The sequence below is a fragment of the Limulus polyphemus genome, unplaced genomic scaffold (assembly GCF_000517525.1).
Source record: "Limulus polyphemus unplaced genomic scaffold, Limulus_polyphemus-2.1.2 Scaffold8938, whole genome shotgun sequence".
In the NCBI taxonomy this organism is placed as follows: Eukaryota; Metazoa; Arthropoda; class Merostomata; order Xiphosura; family Limulidae; genus Limulus; species Limulus polyphemus.
The window spans coordinates 5,298-18,642 of NW_013674548.1; the positions used below are offsets into that span (position 1 = coordinate 5,298).

A 13,345-nucleotide genomic window follows, 5' to 3' on the forward strand; every position below is an offset into this window, starting at 1 on the left:
TAAACATTACTGTGGTTGAATGATAAAACTAGCTTGAGAGAAAAAAAATTGAGGTGTCCAGTTAACTTAAGAAAATATATCTGATTTATCATTATTTAAGAGCATGAAACAGTCAATAACAGAAAAATTTCTATCAATATTCAATGTAGCCAATTACTATTCATTACATATCCAATCCCATTAAACTTCAAATCATACATTTCCCTCCTCCCTCATATGTGTATTTCAAAATAATTAAATATGTCTAAGATATTAGAGCCAGATTAAATTAGGGTAAACTTCAATTCAAATATGTTTAAGCTTCCGAAGCGTATAACTAAGACCTTTCTAGAAGAATTCTACACTTCCAAGCCCAATCATTCTAGGATTTAACAACTGTCCACAGGTAGACTAAGAACATTTGAAAATGTAAATTTCAAAAGTAACAATTATGTGGATAAACAATACTAAATACTCATTATTTTGCAAGGTAATCCTCATTTTATTACAGCATCATCAACACACATTACTAGTGCCCTCTATTGGCTTTGGAAGTTACTATGATGATTAGTTCCTTTAGTCCCACAATACACAGTAACAGGTTAAACCCTACACCAAGGATCTTTTATGCTTTGCTTAGGTTATTTTTGTCTTCAGGAAAAATATTTTCCTGTTCATTTGAAAATTAAAATAATCAAATTAAGAGACAATTATCATAGCATATAAAATAACTGAGGCCTTTCGTAATTCATTATTTCTTACTTTTCATTATTCAAAATATCCTATTTTTAAGGAAATGGAAAGCTAGTTTCCAAATGTATGTGTGTGTGTGTGAGCACATTCAGTTGCAAAGTCACAGCAATTACATACACTAGGTGGGCCTGACCTCTTTCAAACATCAAGAGCTTTGAAAAAAAACTATTTAGATGAGGTAATACTGATATCTCCGCATCCAGAACAAACATTTGCAACAATTTTTCACTCTTCTCTACCATACACTTTCTTGTAAGAACTGAATTATACTAACATGGCATGTATAAATATAACAAATATCTAGCAATGGAAAATTTTTTGAATAAAACACGATTATTATTATTTTCTTGAATGCATATTTGAAAGCAAAACCTTTAACAGGACACTTAAACAATTATTTGCTTTACATCTTGCAATATTCCATTCTTTATAAAAATCGATATGCAAGTAACAACAAAGGCAATTGTAAAACTTCTGTGGGAACATTAAATATCTAATGTAAAACAAAATTACAAAAATACTTACTATTGCCTAGAATGTACTGCATGTTAACACAAAGTAGGTAATTCAGGATCAGATGCTTTTTCTCTTCAATATGGTATACAATCTCCCTCTTAATTAACTACTGAAGAATAGTTTGTTTTGGATATTTGCACAAAGTTACACACAAGCACAAAGTAGCCATCCTTAATTTTGAACTGATAGACTAGAGAGAAGATAGCTAATCAACTGTACCCACCACGAAACTTTGGTCTACCCTAATGGAATAGTAGAACTTAACTGTCACTCTTATAATGCACTCATAACCCCAAAAAGCAGAACTCAATTTTGCAGCAATGAGAAGTGAATCGCAAACCCTGGGAACCATTTCCGGCTTGGCATGCTAACAATTAATAAACAGACACAAATAAAACACTGGTATATTAGATTTTCTGCTTATCCACATACAGAACACTAGAATGTCAACAAGTAGTTTATATTTATGAGTGAATTAGAAAGCCTCACTTAGTTATTTTGTAAACTAAACATACTAAGATAACATAAGATCATATCCCACCCCACTTTCTTCCTTTAAGACTCAATGTATCTAGAGCTATCTCTTTCGCATTTAGAAACAAACAAAATAATACTGAGAATAAATATAAATTTTCAATCTTTTTTCTTTCCAGAAAATCGTTTGAGTAAAATATAAAGTACAATGCAGCATATGTAAACATTGTGGGAAACCATAACATGTATAAAGTGTTAGGTTTTGTTAATCACTAATTTTATCTGTAGATATATTCTGGTCTGTCCTGTAAGTCAAAATAAAAATAACTACATTTTGGAGTTTTATCCCAATCAACAATGAGTCATTTTTTCAGATGAAAATCAACACCTTGAATGAATAGAACCCCCCCCCCCAAAAAAAAAACATTATAAATTTGCTTAAAGAGGGTTAAGTACACTATATTAAAACAATTATAATTATGTAAATCAGTAAAATATGTGACTGCAGCCAATAGAGTTTTGGTCAAATGGATTGTATCACAACTAAATTTTGACATTGTCTGGCATTTCTTAGTTAGTGTGATACTGCCAAAAACTGATTGCTTTTTGGAAAGGTACATAACAGCCCTTTCTGACACAGAATATTCAGGCACTCAGTTCATAAAGATTTGTTCAGGTGAGGGAATTAAAATTTCCAAGATGGGATGTCCCATGTCCTTAATGACATTGGAAAACAAATTAATATGGATCAACTTGGAGCACCATGTCCATCCAGAAAGAAACCTGCAACAAACTGTATCTCATCCATGGTAAGCAAAGTGTAGTATCTTCTAACAGGTGAGAGTGCATGAACACAAAGGGTGGTGGCAAAAGACATTCATATATCCCAGACAACAGTACACAACATAATCAAGAAAGATATTCATCTAGAAAAGTGAAACAAGCCACATGAGTGCAAGAAACTTCCATGACATATCTGTTCAACCAATGCATACTTCAAGCAGCTGGAAGAGGAAATGAATATTTATGCTACTCCATACAAAGACATAACAGCCAAGTCATCAGACACAGCACCAATGGATTTCTCTGCAATCAGACTGTTGAAATGGGTGTTGGGAAACAATCATCATTGTACACTAGATGGACTATGGAAAGTACACAGGGAGCAGTGGTGTGCTTTGAACAAGCCAACCTTATGATAGAGCCTTTTGCAATGGAAACTATGCTGCAGAGCTTTTGTCAAGATGTACAGTCATCAGATGGAGCATGACCAAATATGGAGAAGTCAATGACTATAAGAATATAGGAAGTCTCCAAAATCATTTTAATATAATGTACTCAACTCGATATATTTCATTCCAAAACATCTAAAACAACCTGATACATGTACTGAAAATTGAAAAATTATATATGAAAAATATATCTAGATATACTTCTGCAGGGTCCCCACAAGTCTATTGTTTAAAGAGTAAATAAAACCAAAATTAAGAGTAACAAATATTTTTATTTCTTGCTTTTCATGTTCATATGTCATGCTGTGTTGTAGCTTACAAAGTGCATAATTATTCTTGTGATTCACGACATGCTCATGTTTTACCAACATCACAACAGTACAAATTGCAATGTTAAGCATCCCTTATATGGCATCATTTTAGTGTCTATTGACTGACTGACAGACAACACACTACTGTACAGTGGTGCGAGTGGTTAAAACAGGTGACCCTTCCAAGCAGCCTTTGGCCCCCTTTTGGTAAAAAACATTAATTATCAACAGAGCTTTTAGCTTAGCAATCATTATAATTTCAAGGTTTTTATTAACATTTTTCAACTCTAAAATTGTAAGTTAATCAAACATAATTTCTATATTTTGGTGGCAGCTTTGAATAAGAGAAAATCCACTAAACCAAGTAGTTATATAAAATTCTGCATAGGTTTAGGGTTTGATTTCTAGCTTTAAAAAACGCAATGAAATCCCAAAATTCTATTTTGGTGTAGATTGTTGAAAATTCTTACTAAAAGCAAGGATAATTTGACTGAGGCTATTCCATTTCGACCTTGATTTGCACGATATGAATGGTTTTCAGCATGTTTGTCACATTTAGTACAAACAATAATATATTCTTCAACTTCATGACTTTCATTGAATGAGGTCTGATCAATCATATCTAAATCTGTCATTACTGAATGATCTAATGCAATGAAAATGATTATAATGAAAATAATAACACTTCTGACTGATTTAATTTCAACAGAAACTCCCATCATGAATACATCCACAACATTTGCACTTCATGCAAACATCCCAACTCCAATCTTGCACTTGCAACTGAGGCTAGGATAAATATGTCTTTCAAATATTCTTCCAGTGTATATTGACCAAAGACAGGTCATCTATAGGTAAATTACTCTGCAAAAGCATGGATTTCCATCAAAATCTTGATTCAAACTGCGGAAGAAATCATTTTCAAATGAAGATTTACCTGCAAGAGGTGAAACAATGAACACAAAAGTTGTATTGGTTGAAAGTTCTGATGCTAAATGATAGTTGAAAGGAAATGTTAAAGCTTTTTATCATTTAGCAGATACTGTGAAAAAAATAACAGCCACTAACTTCTATACAATGACAGCTAATTTAAGATTTAAAAGATATTAAATAAATGTTTAAAGTGTAAAACAGTTGTTCATCAAGGATGAAGCAAAACTTGAGAAAACAATCCCTGCAAAAAATATGAAAGATACCTAGAAAAGTTGTTCTTATATCTAAAATTATATAAATTAAGAAAAAAGGATACCTTAATTAATGCTGTTATACTAAAAATACACTGTTAGAAATAAAATCATGATCTTTAGCAGTAAAGGTTGTTGTTCTGGTGCATTTTTGTCAAAAAACAACAAAAACACTTTGAATAATACAAACAATTTATGACACAGTAACACCATTATCGGACTTTTACTTTTCATTGATAGACATTGACAATGAGCTGTATGGAGATCAGACCTGATTGGAAAGTTTAAACAAAGCTATCCAATGTTAACTTCTCTTTAGAAACATGAGGAGGTAAAATGTTAATCTTAAAAGCAGAATTTTTTTTAAAATTCAAAGCTCCAGTTGCAGTGTCTGTTGACCTGTAAATTACTGATGGAAAACTGTGTCACACTGGCAAAATGGAAGGAAAAATAGAACAAAACCACTACTGAAGATCACTATACTAGTCCACACTTACATACAATGTACATTTTCTCCTCTTACATCATCATGTACTAACTTACTTAAACAACATAGAAAATGAGCTACATGCACAAAAGTACAGAAAAAGAAATAAGAAATTACTTCTAATATTAAATAATATTCTGAAATTGTAAACACTTCCTTTTAAAGTAATTTTATAAACAATACTTCACAATATTCAACCTTCTGGTACCAGTTTACATGCAACCTTTGTATTAATCAATTTCATTTTATTACTGAATTAGTATAGTATTCCTTCAGTCATGGTGCGTACAAGCAGAAGAAAAAAATTTGGTAGCACATGCTGCCAACCAGTTGTCTTCCCTCTAGTCAGCTATTCAAAAAAAAAATAAAAAAAATTAGTGTCAGATACTACTAGACAGTTGCTTTCTCTCTAGTCAGCAGTTCAAGAGGAAAAAAACAGAAACATAGAAAAGTTGAAACAGGTGCTTCCAAACATTTCCCTACCCTCTAATTATCATTTCAGGAAGAAAAAAAAAAGTTGACAGCAGGTGCTGCAATACAATTGCTTTCTCTCTAGTTAACAGTTTAAAATTTGTGATGGTGGCAAATAGGCTTAGTAGCTTTGCCATAACAGACAGGATGAGCAAGTTTGGTGGGAAGATGGCAATAGGGATCAAACTTAAGACTCTCAGATTATGAGTTACACCTCAATCAGATTCACTAAAGCTGAAGAAATTTGCATTAAGAAAAGCAACAAGTTATAAGGCTAAAGATGGGCAGAGCACAGATAGCCCATTATGACACTTTGCACATAACAATAAACAAACATAACAGCAATATTTCGAGTACTTAGATAATTGGAATAATCAAAAAATAATAATTATCAGAAACCCTAATTTTAATTAGTTGAATATTTTTGTGACAATCAATTTAATCACAAATTTGGTCAAATGATTAGTTTACGTGCCACTAACTGATATAATCATTGCTCATAGATAATCAAATTGCCCAGCTATAATCTTTATATTCTATTTCTGGCACAGTTTTATTCACACAAGTATAATTAAAAATGTTTAAATTTTATAAACACAAGTTGAGATTGATATCGACATAATATAGTTAGCTCTAGTGATATAGAAAGTTTTAATGCTACAAAAAGTATTGAAACAAGAAAGTCAAAACTATAAAAACTGAGTTACTTAAATTAAAAAATTTGTATCCATACTTTGGCAAATCATTGTAATTATGTTAATCTGATCCTGGACTGAAATTCCAAAAACCAATTGTATTACAACTTTTATTAAGACTAACATGCAATGTGAACAACATAAAAATATATATAAGTATATATATATTTCTATACTAGTAATATTTTTGGTGCAATAAAGGAATAAGTGGGACCCCAGACATAGGAGTTCTGTGAAAGAAGTAGAATGATAAGGTTATATTATTTGTACGCTTGTCTGGAAAAGTCACTTACTTACATACTTAGAGGAAAATTCATTCAATTACTGAGATTTTGATTCACTCAATAAACATATATATAGCAAGTTAGGTGGTTTTATAAGTACAATAAGCTTTAGTTTTGTTCAGCCAATAGTTTGAAATAGCCATTGTTAATATTCACTACTTTAAAGGTGGTTTTAAATGGGCAGTTTTTATGGCTGCTATGTTGTTTCATGACTATCCCTACAATTAAAGCTGCCTTACTTAATGATATTTCATTTCTGGAACAAGCTTAATTCTGAGGCTCAAATATCGCTCTTGCCTTCAGTTTATTTTTAATATTCCATTTCTGGAATCAATTTAATCCTTATTTTTTACATCTGACATTGATTTACTTCTCAGGTTTATACTCAGTGTTTTTCTGAGTATTATTTTCTAGATCCAGTTTAACTTCAAAATATTACTTCTGACACAAGCTTTATTATCATATCTATTTTGTGGTTCCAATTTCTAAAATATCAAACATATACTACTAGTTTATGCTTCAAGTTTTGCAATATTCCAGAAAAATAAAAAAATATTCTACTTCAGACTCTAGCTAATTTTTAATATTGCAATTTTGACATCAGTTTAATCCCTATATTAAATAACTAGAATTAGTTTAGACCTACTACTACATTTAAGACACCTGTTTATTCCTAAAATATTCTACCAGAGTTTAATCCTATAATTTCACTTTGGCACAATTTTAATTTCAAAGCTCATATTTTCAGTTTTAATTATTTTTAGCTTATTCCTAATATTCTACTTTCAGCATTATTTAATCCTTCAATTTAATTTGTGGTAAAATTGTAGCTCCATATACTTTATGGAAGTTACAAATCTGAGCAAGGTTATTAAAAAAGAAAAAAAGACATTTAATCCATTTCCGAAATCAGCAAGATCTAAATCCACTCAATTTCTATTCCAAACCTGGACAAGAACTGGGATATGTTTAGCTCTAGCACAGATATGGTCCAGAACAGTGGTGAAATTCTGCCAGTACTCACCTGAACTTATTTGAACTGCTTTGTCGTTTTTTATGTTTACAAGTAGATTTTATTTTAATTTTTCAAAAACAGGTCCACTTCACCCAGCTGAGTACCTCTACTTTTTTCTTTTAGAATTTTACCCCTGGTCCAGAAGTAAGACATATCACTCCAGTTTAGATGTGTATCAGATCTAAAAGGATCAATATATGTGGTTAAGTTCAGGAACTGCAAAGTTAGCTGATCTTAACATAACTGGACTATCAATTTTCTGATTTGGATTAGACCTATTTTCAAGAGATGCTATACTACTGAAAATGAATTTCTATACAAATTATGATATAATAATAAAAACTACTGAATGTCACAAATACTACAAAATTACTTAATATTACAAATCAAAGGTCTTAGACATTGAAATATGATTTTGTTTTTATGTTAAATAAAATAATCTTCAACTTTCATATTTAAAAAATACCATGTAATATAATCCTAAACAAATACTAATAGCCTTGTCCAACTAATTTCCTGAAAAGAAATTTTTTAAATAAATAAGACTGTAGTATCATACTTGCATTAATAAAGAAAATTAGAATTACATTTTATTTTGTTGAATAAGCAAGAACATATAACGTGAACTGCTGTTTAAGTTGGCTCCATCACCTATGAAGTTTGATCATTAAGCAACTCTATGTTAATGTCATTTATACTTTTAAAATATTTATGAGCATTGTATCATTTCCTTTTTTTTTTTTAATGGTAGTGAGGTTGTGATCTGTTCCATCTGAAATGACTTCCTAATGCACAGTTTATAAAGGTCTGGCAAATCAGTGACCAAAAGTTATAATTTTTTACATTGATTTTACACAGAAACAAAGTGGAAGACATTCACATTTTGACCAATGTAACTCCAAATCTTATCCATGAACCATAGAACATGTAACAATAGCAAAAAAAGCCGTATACATGAACACTCTTCTTAACCTCATCAGCACACCTTTGAAAAGTTACAAAATTAACATTATAGTAAGCTCTGGATTGAAATTCCAAAAACCAATTGAATTAAAATTTTTTTATCATTATTAGGGTTAGCATGCAATGTGAATAACATAAAAATATATGCATTCTAAAGGAAATATGTTGACAAATCAAGAAATTACAAAATTAGATTGTTTCTCAGTATACAGATATGTAGTATTAAATCATTCATTATACAAACAGCATATCAAACAAGTATCAAAGTTTTATTATACTCCTATAGTCAAGTTATTATCCACCAATATATGATGAGATTACCACAATACTGTAAAATTCAACTTAAAGTAAACTGAAAGTGTACGTTGTGGATCACCTTAGGTCTAACCAGACCCCGACACAAATGTATCCTTATAGTAGGATATCGATTGAAAATCCAATAAACAGGTTATTTACAACAATTATCAAACAAGGTTTCTATAAAATAGGGCATTATAAGCAGTCATCACAGAGAACACTTGTTGAGGAATGAGATGCACGTGCATGCTTATTACAATGATGTTATAAACAAACAGACCAGATGATACTGTACTACTTTGATGGATTATCCTCTATAGTGAAATAAATGTTTAGAAATTTGTTTTGTATACTATAGAGTGAACTGCAAGTATAGTGATGGTCAAAGATAGTATGGGTTTTGCTTGGACACGAGATAAATATTAGATTATAGCTATGTACTCCATCTGCCTGTTTCAAAAATAATAGTATCATATTGATCCAATGTTTCTGCTTGACAATTACATGAATTGATATAAATTTGTAATTATGTAAAAAAATGAACAACCAAGAAAGTCTTTGGGGTCCATGTGGACCCAAGGTGTGCTGATGTGGGTTATCTGGTCCACCTCTTATATTTACAGCACAGTATAATTTTGCCTCTCTGTGCTCACAATAGCTATTGCAAATGATACACTATGGATTTATCAGTAGTTGCTTCATTATTACTAAGACAACTTTCTGATGTTAAATTGCTTAGCACCACAAACATGGATGTGTCAAACCTAATCATTAGTTTGCCTCTCAATAAATAACATGCAACTTTCAAACCAATAAAGTAATGACATTCTTAAATTCCTACAAAGTAATGCTATTTCATACGTGGAATACAAAAACAATTTATTCCTAGTGAAAACTAAAGTCATATTGGACTCCTAAGCAGGTTTTACATATTTTCCAAGATGTGTTTTTATTATTAGTTCTTGTTTAATACATAACTGAGTAACACAACAGTTGCTAAAAAAATACTTAAAGTTGCTTGAACTTAGAATTTTCCTGTTATAAGTATTTACTCTCTCCTTACAAAGTCTATGCTAATTATCAATATACACACCTAGTGAAATTTTTGGTTATTTTCAAGTTTTCAAACTCCTCTTTTAGCAATGATTTTTTGATCTTTGTATAATTCACACTGCATCTTCACTGTCCCTACACATAGAGCTGTTTTCAGTTGTTCTTTTATTGCAAGTTCTGTCAATGAGAAAGGTACATGTGTTTTCTCCTTTTTCTCAACATGCATTGAAACATTACAAAAATTACTGGTATCAATATTAGTTAATCAAATCATACAACAAATTTAAAATACAAAATAAAGTAATTTTATGACATTATCATATATGTACGAATACTTCTATTATACTGAATAAGCAGATAATTTAAATTCATTCCTCACTTGCTCTTGTGCTACTCTCCAAGATTTCTTGAAGATCTAAAATTTCAGACACTACCCAATGAAAAATAAATACAAGTGTTCAAAGCTGTTTGATCATAATGTGTTTTCTTACCTGAGCAAAACTTCTATCTTTTATAGTATGATTAGGCAAGATTTTGGTTTTGGATAATGAAAAGATGCTACTGGGAACGATGTGATAGAGCACTAAAATTCAACAAATATAGCAGTTTTGTTGCAACTAAATTATCTGGTTTTGTCCTTTCTTTTTTTTTTTGAGTTGCTAATTTTTAGCAAATAGAATTTATTTTCTATGTAAAAATCCCAAATAATATAAGCTACTGGACCCTTCCCAAATATACACAAGTTTACATTGGTACCTTGCTGTCTATATTAACTTTAACTACACCTTCTTCATATGCGCAGAATTTCTTGTTTTCTCTGTGATCTCTCAGCCAAGCTACAACTTCATTCCGAAGATGTTGATCATCCATTCAAAACAGCTTCCACTGTTGGTTTGAGATAGCAAATTCTACTATTATTTTGTCATAAATTTATTTACCATTCTTTTATTACTCCCTCTATCATTTAGTTCAATTATAAATTTATATTTATATTAAATCACCAACTCACCTTCTAGTTAGAGCACAATGAATTTGAGTATGTTTGTATTATGAAACTGACACAAACTTCCCCTAGCAATGATATACAGTCATTAATGTTGTGAAAGATTATGTGGTTAGTTAACGAGATACAGTTAGAAAGAATTATTACCGACTGTTGCTCAATATTTTTATTGATCTTGAAGTGGTTAATTTTAAAATATTGTTTTTTGTCAGAATTAGGATTTTTCTTCTTCTGGTTCTTTTGTATCAAGTCATGGTCAATCACTGATTTAATGATTTTTTTTTGTAAGTGATAAAATTTGTAATCATTTGTTTGAAAGCTTTATTTTGGATTTCTATGGTTGTTAAGGTTTAATATATTGTTTTTTGTTCGACCCTAATAGTGTTTTGTTTTAGACAATTACAATAGCTTCTTTAATGTCTAATAAAAACAGTGTGTAAACAACTAATAAAGCACAAGTTGTTGCAAGTTATGAAAAATGAAAATATTCATCAATGTTTTAATTTACTTTTGATGGTTTTTGCAAGGATAAGCTAAATTTCAGTTTGAAAAGGTATAGACATTTCAATCAACTTTCCCCATAAAACCTTAAAAACCATTGGCTACCAAAAAACACCTAATTCATAACAAACAGCAAACCAAAGTACAGCACGTATATAGTCATTATAAAGAATATTAATAACTATCAATACAATAAGAAAGTTTAACTTTTTTATCTCTCTCTCACACACACAAGTTAAATTTTACAAAAAAGGTAGCAAATACCAATTATTCCAACTAGTCAATCTATCTAATTCATACCCAATGAATATACAAATTACAAAAGAAATTTAAACTGCTGTAGCAATAAAATTATGACTAAAATTGAAATATACACGAACAAAAAATTAAAAACTCTTATAAAATACTTTTACTAGTATTAGTAACATATAATTTATATTGCTACTCATAATTTAGAATATGTTAAATGCACATACAATGTTAATCCCATTGAAAAGTGATAAAAATATTTTTAAAGTTAGCCTTACTAATAGTACAGATTCAAATACTAGAGTACAAATAGAAATTAAAATGACTAGATTAGCATTACTAAGAGTCTAACTTCTGAAATTACTACAATAATGCCATCTAATAGTCTTTTTTAAAAATAAAAAAATAATTTAAAAACATTTATAAATTTTTAGTAGTTATGCGCAAAACTACATAGTGGGATATCTGTACTCTGCCTACCGCGATTATCAAAACCAGATTTTTAGCATTATAAGGCCTCAGACTTACCCCCTGAGTCTGAGTCACCGCGAGGCGTTTATAAATAGAACGTCACAATTTGTTTTTTTTTAAAGATTGTCAGAAAGCTTTATGAATTAATTATAATGTTCATTTAGTCCATAATGATAATAACAATTAATGAAAGAGTGCTCGGGCGTTTGTAGTCGTTCTTAGCATTGTTTTATTTCATTTTATTCAAATCCCGATTTTTAGCATTATAAGGCCTCAGACCTACCCCTGAGTCTGAGCCACAGCGAGGCGTTTATAAATAGAACATCGCTAATTTTTTTTTTTTAAAAGATTGTCAGAAAGCTTCACGAATTAATTATAATGTTCTTTTAATCCATAATGATAATAACGATTAATGAAAGGGTGCTCGGCCGTTTGTAGTCGTTCTTAGCATTGTTTTATCTTATCTTATTCATTTATTATTAACCATGTGACTGTATTACTCAAAATGGATGACATCCTAAGTAATTAATCGAAAATTTAAATAACACTGAGTAAGAAAAAAATGTTTAAAATAAGTTTAGGTTGAAATAGAAAATATAGTTTTTAAACAATTATATTGACTTCATAAAATCTAGTATTTTCTACTTTTCAAAAAGCATTAATACAGCAATTTTCTAAGCTATATATTACTTTACTATTTACATTGCACTAATAGCAGCGCAATATGTGCTTTACATATCTTTCCAACCCATTTATATGTCATTTCGATTTCTTTCTATGCTTATAACGAAGGCTAAGATTACAGGTATACCAACTTATTTATTTGTATTAGGGCATCTACAATAATGTCTTTAATATTTTCTGAACTTATTAAGAATAGAGTTTTTAACATCATTTTCCTAGTCTCCTCAATATAATGAATTTAATAAGGTAATAGAACCCGAATGAAATGCTTACCATAGCTAACGTAAAAATTGCTTTAACAATAGCATTGACAATCAGATATTTATATAATTTACAGCACCAGCAACGTAACATCAATATTAAGCCTCTTTCAGCTCAGCTCCCCAGTGGCACAGCGGTATGTCTGCGGACTTAAAATGCTAGAAACCGGGTTTCGATACCCGTGGTGGGCAGAGCACAGATAGCCCATTGTGTAGCTTTGTGCTTAATTCCAAATAAATAAACAAACAAACTTTCAGCTAATCCTGATAATACCCTTCATCCCTAAACAACATCAATCAAAACCTGGTTCATCCAGTAGTTTAGAAAGGAGTTGCAAAGTGTGGATGTTGGGCTAGACATACAGATTTTACAATGAGATGTTGAAAGTATAAGGACCTTCTAAAAGCAGCTCCCGTGCTGCCAAAAGCAGTTCGATCCGGGGTGTGTAGAGGTAAGCCCCCA

At 30.5% G+C, this 13,345-nt stretch overlaps 1 long non-coding RNA gene across 5 annotated transcripts; it reads right to left on the reverse strand.

Annotated features, from left to right (window-relative positions):
• Positions 1 to 3,702: 3,702 nt before the first annotated feature.
• Positions 3,703 to 11,943, reverse strand: LOC106475656. 5 transcript variants are annotated; one of them, XR_001291832.2, is made up of 5 exons: positions 11,921 to 11,943; positions 10,471 to 10,599; positions 9,755 to 9,891; positions 7,411 to 7,582; positions 3,703 to 4,202 (listed from the first exon to the last, which is right to left on the reverse strand). It is a non-coding gene; the product is annotated as an uncharacterized LOC106475656 (long non-coding RNA). The 5 variants fall into 5 exon arrangements; XR_002608929.1 differs by lacking the exon at positions 11,921 to 11,943 and adding an exon at positions 11,808 to 11,898; XR_002608930.1 differs by lacking the exon at positions 11,921 to 11,943 and adding an exon at positions 10,724 to 11,559.
• Positions 11,944 to 13,345: the final 1,402 nt, after the last annotated feature.